Source organism: Nannospalax galili, unplaced genomic scaffold (assembly GCF_000622305.1).
Source record: "Nannospalax galili isolate Female #2095 unplaced genomic scaffold, S.galili_v1.0 scaffold131, whole genome shotgun sequence".
Lineage (NCBI taxonomy): Eukaryota > Metazoa > Chordata > Mammalia > Rodentia > Spalacidae > Nannospalax > Nannospalax galili.
In genome coordinates, this window is record NW_008332088.1 from 1,842,122 (window position 1) to 1,853,199 (window position 11,078).

The 11,078-nt window shown below is 37.4% G+C and overlaps 1 non-coding gene across 1 annotated transcript; it reads left to right on the forward strand.

Moving 5' to 3' along the window:
• Window positions 1-2,766: 2,766 nt before the first annotated feature.
• On the forward strand, window positions 2,767-2,950 carry LOC115069293. The gene has a single exon (XR_003848567.1). It is a non-coding gene; the product is annotated as a U2 spliceosomal RNA (small nuclear RNA).
• The last annotated feature ends 8,128 nt before the right edge of the window (window positions 2,951-11,078 follow it).

Genomic DNA, 11,078 nt, shown 5'->3' on the forward strand with positions numbered 1-11,078 from the left:
TAAAAAAATTATTTATTTCACAAACCAATGATTAGAAGAGGCATTTCATTACAACAGCATTGACATATTCAAGAGCAATTTCCAGAGCTAAGATGCTTCCCCTTCAAAATTGGCTGCAAATTTTTAGGTTTACAGTTGATTTAATAGAGTTATACAATATTGTACTCAGTATAAACCCTATAAGACATAAAATTAAATGAGGTTTTAACCTTTAAAAAAGATCTCCATTTCACTGGGCATGGTGGTGCACACCTTTAATCCCAGCACTAGGGAGGCAGAGGCAGGAGGATCTCTGTGAGTTGAGGCCAGCCTGGTCTCCATAACGAATCCAGGCCAGCTGGGGCTAAAGGTAGACCCTGTCTCAAAAAGACCCCCCCCCAAATAAGATCTCCATTTCATTATTAAAATACACATTTTCATACAGAAAAATTCATTTTAATGCAATGAACACTTAGATGTTTGCACATGCATTTCTAATCTCTATATATCTGATTATTACTGGTCACAGTCGGTTGTCATGGTGCAGTGACCACAAACCAAGCCTAGTGGGCTTGGGGACCCCGACAAATAGAAATCAAGACACTGAAGATGCAGAGGTTTATGTGTCAGTGCATGATAATTGTGAACCAAACAAAGCTTATATAGGAATCAGATCTGGAGTAACCAAGGAATAACTAAGGATACATAACTAAACAGAAAGTAACCAGTGAATAACCAAGGATACAGTACGTTACTACCAAGAATACATTACCTCACCATCTGAAACTCACATGATACTTACAGTATCCAAGATTCAGCTGCAAAATATCTATAATATCTTAGACATAAGGTGTACTGTTTATGATTACTCTTAGCAACTACTATAAATCATTATTTCTACCTAGAAACCAAGCTATCAGTGCTGAGAAACTCCAGTGCCCATAAGCTGAAACAGAACTCTTTGGTTATGTTTCCAAGACTGCCAATTAATCAGGGAAGCATAGCCTGTCAACTCCGACCACAGAAGCAAACAGCAGGGAAACTCCCAGGGTGGAAGCAGTCTTTGTCCAATGCTTAAGTCAAGGCAAGCTGCCACAACCTAATGCAGCAATGGCTGTACTCATAATAGTAACAGCTCCCAACATTTCCCCCTTTCTTATTTATTATAACCACAGAATAAAGACCGTGCCTGTCTTAGGGTGTCTTCTGCAAAAGCAAAGCCTCACCTGTCATCAGCACCCAGCTTCAAAGCAGCTACACCCTGTCTTAGGTTGACTTTCTCCCAGAAGATCTTATCCGTCATTGACTACCAGCCATGGGGAAGGAGCATGAACGATAGCCTTGACAAGCCACAAGAATATAACATATCTGGTATCCTCTGCCAAGCTTCAGGTCTTCAGGTCAAACTGAATTTTGATCAGGCCTAAACAGTCAGTTACTTTCTGAGATCCTTGGCACCTAAGCATGGATATAAAGTCATCAGGTAGATTTCAACGATAATGTTTTTCACAAAGACTAATTAATAAGGAGCAAATTTTTATGCTTTGAAGAATTATTTTTTTTAATTTTAAAACATTTTTAAAAATTTGATAACCACATGATTAGAAGAAGCAATTCACTACAGCTTTAACATATTCAGTAACACACTCCAGAGCAAGGGAGCAAAGATACATCTCTTTCAAAAGTGGCCATAAATTATTAGGTTCACAGTTGAATTATTACAGTTATACAATGATGAACTCAGTATAGACCATGTAAGACATAAAATAGAATGAGTTTTTACCCTTTAAAGAAGATCTCCCTTTCATTTTAAAATATGCTCTTTTCTACATTTTAAATGCTACTAACACTTAGATGTTTGTACATATGTCTTTAATCTCTATGTATCTGATTATTACTAGTCACAGTCAGTTATACCAGATCCTTAGTACCTGAGTATGAATATAAAGTCATCAGGTAGATTTCACTGTTAATGTTTATCATCTCTACTATTTAACATGAAGTAAATTTTTATGCTTCCTCCTCAAATATGTTTTTTTAATTTGTTGATTTTTATTTAGTGTATATCGTACAGAACATCCCACACAATCTTATTCATCTATACACCCACTTCCCAAATGGCACCCTCCCATAGCCTTTCCCCACTCACACAATGGAGCCCATATACTCTGTCATTGCTGTTACTGTCCACTGTGTTGTCGATACCCCCAGCCATTCCCCAGTGCTTGTCTGTCTGCTGAATCTAGTCAGCCTATCTAGAGATCCTTGCTTTAGGAAGATCAGCTGTTCCTCATCTAGTAGCAATCAGTTGTCAATATTCCTTTAGATAAGATTGGGGTCTGCTGTTCATTTTCCCAGTTCTATGCTGGGTTACTGTCTGGGAGTCTTCTGGGCCACCCTGGACAACAACTCAAAAGAAGGTATCTCCTATCTGACATTGTTTCTTGTTATGTAGCCTTTAGCTATACATATGGACTCTTAAAAAAGTATATTGACCCCTATTAATCTTTGTTTATACTCTCCTTTTGGGTGTTTAAGACCCTACAATTGGCCCAGATAAATCAATTTATTTTTACTCTTAAGGTCATTTCAGGATCTGTTCCTCAAGGGTAACATGGGCTTGGGAGAAGCCCCTGGCTCCTTTCTTTTACCAGTTCTGTCTATGTGAAGATAAGTCAAAGGTCCTGCTTGGAAGCATGGAGGAAATGATTCCTCTCTGTTGACACTCCTCTTTGTAGACTGGACACTGGTTCAAGTCCATCTGGTGGGGTCTCCGTGGTCTCCTTGACTGCTTCACGGCCTTTTGGTTAAGATCAAGTGAAGTGTCTGTTCTTATCAGTTTAATTGTTTAAAATTATTATTATTATTATTATTATTATTATTTTATGTGTGAGTGTATTGCCTGCATATATGTAGGTGCATCCATTTCATGTAATGCCCACAGAGGTCAGAAGAGAGCATCAGATCCCCTGGAATTGGAGTTACAGATGGTGGTTAGTCATCATGTGGGTGCTGGATACCAAACCCTGGTCCTCTGCAAGAGCAGCCAGTGTTCTTGACTGCTAAGCCATCTCTCCAGCCTCACCCCCCATCATGTATAGTTTATATGTACAGTCTATATACACAGGTTTACCTGAAAGTGTTTCATATTAAAATAATATTTTTTATAATAAAATAATCATCAATCTTCACAAAAATACTGTGCCTTGAAGATAAAAAAGATTGGTGTATATTTGAATTCTTATTGAAATAAAAGAAGAAAGTAATTTATAGTTTGACATGAATATCATTTTAGAAGCTAGTGAGATGACTCAGTGGATAAAGGCACTTGAGGCCACCCCTGATTATCTGATTTTTATCCCTGGGACTCACATCGTAAAAGGAGAGAAGTGACCCCTCCCCACACATTGTCCCCTGACCTGTAATGCACACTGTGGCATGGATGACCCCTCATACATAGACACACACAAATAAAATTTTAAATGTAATAAAGCATTAAAATAAAAATAATAAAAATAAATTTTAAAAATCAAAGAATAAATTACGATTAAAAAACATTTAACTTGATAACTATAAATCAAGTACTAACTTTTCTCTCCAAAATTAGAAGATATAAATAATGCCTAGCTAATATAAGAAAAAAACAGAGGGAATTTTATTATGACAAATTACACATACAATATCTGTATAGATGAAGGCTACATAACAAGAAACAGTGCCAGACAGGAGAAATCTTCTTTTGAGTTGATGGCCAGGGCAGTCCAAGAGACTCCCAAAATAACACAGACTATTGCCACAGTCCTTGATTGCCTTCCAGACTTGAAGGTAAGACTCTATTGCTGAAGAGAGAATGTACTTTGGACACAGGATTTGAAGCAATGGAACTGGGACTGACCTGGAAGCTACTTCCCCTAAAGGATAGCTCTCAGCTTTGGAGAGCATTATGTAAGCTGTTAAGGAAGAACTTTAGTTGATGGTCCAACCCCGGATTTAAGGTCTAATAACCACCTCAAATCTCAATGACTAACACAGCAAATAATATTGGTGCAATAGTGACACTTTTATATTGGGGGTAATGAACAGCTACCTAATTGGACTTCAAATCCACTCAATAGGACTTAAAACCCATGTGTGGTACTGTAAATCTAGCCAAATGCACATTGCTAGAGGGGTCACAGATCTTAGAGAAAAACCCAAGGCTGTCACATCCCTAGACAAATGTAATTTCTTACTAGGTGCAAAACATGGGTCCTTATATTAACAGAGAAGTATCTCATTCACCATTCATCAAAGAAGCTTCTTTTTTAATTTTTTAAAAAAATTTTGCTTTTTAAAATATATTTTATTTATTATTTTAATTTTATGTGTATGTGTGTTATGCCTGCATGTAGGTAAGTCCACCCATGCCATGTAATGCCTGTGCAGGACAGAGGAGCTCTCGGATCCCCTAGAACTGGAGTTATGGACAGTTGTTAGCTGCTATGTTGGTGCTGGGATTCAAACCTGGGTCTTCTGTGAAGAACAACCAGTTGTTCTTAACCACTGAGCTATCTCTTCAGCCCCCAAAGATGTTTCTTTTGACACAGATGGAGATTATTACAGTTGCACAACTTGTCACACAGAGAGTGTGTATGAATTGCCCAAGGCTAAGTGGCACATCTACAATTCAACCTCTACACCTAAGGCTCATGAAACATAAAACAAGGAGTCGAGAATACTAATGCATCTCTCAGCTCTCATCATTGAAGCTCCCTCATGCAACAGAGGATCAGGAACACAAAAGGTCACAGATGGCGAAAGCATAGAGAATAAAACTCTATAAAGTGTGGGTCCTTGGACTGGACTCCTATAATAAACTTCACCCACCCAGGGCTCAGGGACCACTGTGGAAGAGGGGGTAGAAAGATTGTAAGACTCATGGGAGAAGGTGCATGACATATGGAAACAGAGTCCTACAGGCTCTTGGGAACTTGTTCATACAGCAATTGTGTTAGCATGCGAGGACCCATACAAACTCAAGTAGACAAACCCCAGCACAGAACGGTGGAAATGAATCACAGGCCCCAATCTTAGTCAAAGAATTATTGGCAGCTGATTGGTTCTGGGTGAAGAAGAGCTGATCTTCTTAAAGAGGGGGGGACCCTAGATAGGCTGACTAGACCTCAGTGGATGAACTTGTACTGAAGGATGTCTGGGGACCCTAACGACACAATAGGCCTTAACACAAATGCCCAAATATATGAATTCCAATGTGGGGTTTAGGGGAAGTTGCCAATAGGAAAGGGGGTATAAAGATGATTGAGACATTCTGTATGAAATACACAAAAATTCAATAAAAATTTATACACACAAAAAGACAAACATTTCTTAGTCCTACCTTTATAGATCTGGACAAACTGTTCTGTATAGTACAAAAAACAGAAAGTACAAACTTGAGGCCCCTCTCATTATTAAGTTGTCATAAGTTCTACATGAAAATTGTGTACATGGAATTTCCAAAATAATCTAGAAAATCTATGAGTATTAGTACAAGATTCTTGTATGTCTAGTTGTTGAGCGAACGTTTAAATATTCCTGCATTGGGGTTAGAGAGATGGCTCAGGGGTTTAGAGCACTGGCTGCACTGACAGAGGGCTGGGATTTGATTCCCAGAACCCACATGGTGACTAACAACTGTTCTTAACTGCAGGTCCAGGGGATCCAACACCGTTTTCTGACCTCCATGGGCACTAACATGGTTGTATTTATACGCATGCAGGCAATACAGTTATGTACACAAAATAAAAATAGTAAATAAAATATTTTTTTAAATATTTAAGAAGGAGAAGAAAACGTTTTCTTCCCTCTGTGGACAGCACGGTTTGTTGCAGCCATTCACTTTGGCTTTCCGGACTTCCCTTTATTGTGTTCCATATAGTGCTCCTTGTCATTATCTGACACGATACTCTGAGGCTGTAAACATGTAATATATGTTGGTGCTGTGCTCAATTCATCCAAAGTGTCTTTGCTTTGGTATTCAACAGGTTCTATTTGCCTCACAGAATAAAGTGACCAGTGAAGATGTATTATAGAGACATAACATTTCTTACCATTTCATAGTCCCTTATTTGCTAATAGGATTTCAGGTTTTTGTTTTATGTGAAGTAGTTCATATAGATGAAAGGGATTTTTTAAGCAGGTGGGGTTTTACTGACCTGTTGAAAACAGTAGTTCTGTCGACAAAAGCACTTATAGTTGTTCACAACAAGGAGAAATACAGTAAGGTTTACAGCCAAACATTGGGACAGAGAACGAAACTACCTTACAGCCAAGCTTCTGCCTGACTTTATAAACATTCCATGACAAAATGATAAAATAATTCATGCAGTGAACAAGAGTATGATTCTAATTTAAATGACAGCATATGTTTTTGTGTAGCGAAACTCTCAAGAAAATTATTTCAGAAATTGAAATGCAGTGATAATTTATCTACAATACATCATGGTCCTCATGCACAACCTGTAATCTATAAACTTCAGTCATACAGTATTTTAAGAAATTTAGTCGTAAAGAGCTAGTTCTAATTTTAAAATTGTTATCGAGGGACCTTGAGAAATGGCTCAGTAATTAAGAGCATTGAATGCTCTTGCAGAGGACCTGGGTTTGATTCTCACAATCCACATGGTGGCTATCAACTATCCGTAACTCCAGTTCCAAGGGATCCAATGCCATCTTCTGACCTCCACAGACATTGCATGACATAGGTGCTCTTACATACATGCAGGCAATATGTTCATATACATACATAATGCATAAAAATATTTTCAAAAATGATCATTGAATTCTTGAGAGCTTCACACCGTGAAATTTGATAATATTCAGAACCCCGTCCCCATCTGTACCTCTTCCACCCCCACCTGATTTCATGTTCTCTATGTTTTTAAGGACTATCAAGCTAATTTGTGTCCCCAAATGTCCCCCATCCACTGGGGTCTGGTCATCCTGCCCAATAGTCCCACTCTTAAAGGAAACTGGCTTTTCCTCCCAGCAGCTGTCAGCTGCCAATAGCTCCTCAGCTAGGATTGGCGCTCCTTAGCCAATTCACCCACTCTGTGCAGAGAATTTAGTTTAAATAGGTCTTGTAGTTCTTTGTCTTTATCTATGTGTGATTTGAATTAATGAAAAATCATCAAATGAAACTGTACATAGTATTCTGACAAACTCAAGTTCTATTTAATTAAGAAAATAACATCAAAACTAATAGAATTCATTCTGTTGACAGGGAAATGGACTATTGCAGGTAGAAATAAAAGATTTTAAGACATGGTCTGAGGAGCTAGTGATAGCAATATTAGCACATACAAGCACTGACAACTTGATATGTTATCTTGGATAAAGAGAGTATGTTCTTCCACAGAAAACACGAAAATAATCATTTCCACATCAATGGCCAGCCGCACACTTGCCTTTGCATGCTGCATTAGTCCTAACGTCATTCTTTTCCATCTAAGAGACATACTTGATCTCAACTGTAAATTCTATTTCTGAATTCTTAGACACTTCACTTGAGATAGAAAGTGTTTAAGGAGTTGTGGCCTATTATTCTTTCTACATTACAAAAAGTTCCCTCTTGCAACTCCAAGTATGTTTTAGCCTCTCCTTAAGACTTTTAAGATACTTTATCTCTCCAATGACTACTGACCCATAGCCTAGTAACATTTATGGGCCTTGGTAACCTTAGGTAAAGAAAACCTCGTTCTTTTTACCAGTTGGATCTCCAGCCACAGGAACAGAGGTCACTCCTCACAGATCTATCCAAAGCTTTTGGTATATTGTGAGTCAGAGTGCAGAGTCTCTAGGTTTTAGAATCCGGCTTTTCTGTCTTGAAATAACAGTCTACTGGCAGTCCTACGCATTCAGGGTAGACATTATTTAATCTTACATTCTAATAATAAATGTCTTGCTCTAAACAAGTAAATTATATTATATTAATGTTGGTACTATAAAAACACACTAAATTTATAATAAAGTCATATTTTGACAACTGACTCATTATAACATAATATATCTGATATAAACAATATAACATCCCGTAGGATTTACAATCTTTTCTCTCCTGCCAGAATGTAATATTACTTGAAAAGTTAAGCATAATTTCTTTCATTAATGAATATGGATTGAGAGACTATTATTTCATAAGCTAAGAAACGAAGTTACTGAACAATAATAGGAATTTGATTTCAATGCTTTGAGGTATATTCCAGAACCCAAATAAAATTAACACAACTTTTCTAATTATAGACTGTACAAAGAACATATTGAAGAAGATCATTTGCTTTCTTCTTGACTCTGTTAAGTATTTGCATGTCAATCAATGAGACTGAGATGCTCTGAAAAGTTTTATTAGCAACTGTGCCTCATTTTAGCCTTATTAATACTTTTGTTTCATTTTATAACTTCTGGAGTAAATAGTAATTAAAATTGAGCTACTATTTATACTAAAGAATTAATGAATGTTTATGGTGTGGATAAATACGATTATTTTGCCAATCATTGTCTTTCCAGAATAAACAAATTTTTTCTGTATTAACCCAAAGCAACAATTTGGCTTTTGTACTTTAAAAAAAATTATGTATGCTGGGCGTGGTGGCACACACCTTTAATCCCAGCACTCGGGAGGCAGAGGCAACCTGATCTCTGTGAGTTCGAGGCCAGCCTGGTCTCCATTAGTGAATCGAGGCCAGCTGGGGTTACAGGGAGACCTTGTCTCAAAAATACCAAAAAAAAAATTATATGTACAAGTGTGTTTGTGTGTGTGTGTGTGTGTGTGAATGTGTATATAATATGCACACGTGTGCACATCTGTGCCACAGGGCATGTGTGAAGTTGTTGTGTTACATTATTCCTGGAGAAATATGAACACATTTACTCACCACAGAAAAGGAACCCAGGACAGACCAAGGTAACAATGGTGAACCAAGGACAGGAATATAGGGAATTACTTTGAGGATGACAGAAGGCAGCTGCATCTCCCAAAGACCACCTCGACATGAGTGATGACATTCTAAACCTGGATCCCTGGTGGTCTCTGCACCACATGCAGACAGCTTGATAAGTCTGCTTGTATTCTCTCCCCAGCAGTCTGTAATGCTCATACAACCTTGGGCATGGCAGGAATTTGTGAATCCAGCAAGTTTCAGGGGGTTTCTAAGGCTTGTGAGTTTATTTCTTGAGTCCTAACTAATATCATTTTAGAACTTCCTGAGTCTTAACAAGCTTCCCTGGGTGGATGGAACATTTTAATTTGGAGGAAATTGTGATACAATAGGAAGTCAGAGGACAACCTCCCAGTGTTGGTCCTGGACTTGCACCATTGTTAAAGTCAGGGTCTCTTGCTATTTGACACTGTTTATGTTACAAGATGTGGCTTGTGAGCTTCTGGAGATGCTCTTGTGTCTGTCTCCCATCTCACTGTGGGAGCGCATACTGTCTGTAGACACTTGCTAGATTATACATCCATACTGCTTATAGACACATACTATCACATGCAACATCTTCCCAGCCTTAATTTGGCTTTTGGGTCAACATTATAAAAGTATTTTTTTGTATTTCATATTTATTACTTCTATTTTAGTTTATGTGTATGAGTATATTGCCTGTGTGTATGTAAGTGTGCCAGAATCATGCAATGCTTGTAGAGCTCAGAAGTAGGCATCGGATCCCCTGGAACTGGAGTTACAGATTGTTGTTAGTTGTAATGTGGGTCCTAGGAACCAACCTGAGTCCTCTGCAAGAGCAGACAGTGCTCTTAAAAGCTGAGCCTTCTTTCCAGCCCCTAAAAGTAATTTAAATAAGAGATATAGTAAGAATGAAGGCCGTTACCAATCTAAATTATTTGTAAAAATTTAATTGCATTAAATTAATTTAATTATCATAATTAAATTAATTGCCATAATTATTATCATATGCTTTTATTATTTTCTAAACCAGTTGTTAAAAACACAGAAAATTGTTTCTCTTCCTGTAATGAGAAATGGTTAAACGGTGCTGACTATGAAACATTACCCATGCAGAGCTTTAAATATGGACAAATTAGGAGGCTGGAAAGATGCTTCATTGGTTTAAAACAGTAGTTTCTACTGCAAAGGACCTGAGTTCTGTTTACAACATGCACATGGTAACTAACAACTGCCTGTAACTCCAGTTCCAAGGGATCCGATGCCCTTTTCTGGTCTCTTAGGTATTACATTCACATGGTGCACTTGCATACAAGCAGGTAAAACACTCATACACATAAACTGAAATTTAGAAATGAACAAATTATATATATGTTGTTAGCCTTAGCCTTTAACAGCTGCGCTACCCCTCCAGCCCACAAATTATATTTTAAAACAAAAGTAATGGTTATATACAAAAGGGTCCTATAATCTATGTAGTTCATTATATTAATTTTCAACATCTTTGGAAGTATGATTCAGCAGTGAGACTAGCCTGTGTCTCGTTCATAGTTTCTATATAAATTGAACTCCTCAGTGACAGTTAATACTTAAACTTACTAGTTAACATGTGAATTATACTTGCTGCAATACAACAAAATTTAGAAATTCTAAATGTTGTTCACAGGTCACTAAGAGGAAAAGGCCTTTTGAAATATATTGTCATCCAACATATCTACATGTGGATTAGAAAAGAAACTTACATCACTTCACTTCTGAAGTTTATTTTATTTGACTGCATAATACACTGCTTTTAATTATCTTTTTTTGCCTTTTATTTTTATCTTATGTTGATGCATACATTGGAAGTATGTATGCAAGTGAGCCTGTGACATGGAGGACAGAAGAAACATCAGAGTCCCTGGAACTGGAGTCACAGACAGTTGTTAGATGTCTTGTGGGTGCTGGGATTCAAACCTGTATCTTCGGCAAGAACAGCCAGTGCTCTTCACCACGGAACCATCTCTTCAGTTCCACTGACTTTATTTTTAAATTAAAATTATTTCAACTTTTTTTTGTTTATTAGAAGAAGCATTTCATTACAACAGCATTAACCTATTCAATAACATTTTTCTGAGCTAGGGTACATCTCTTTCAAAATTGGCTGTATATTTTTAGGTTTAC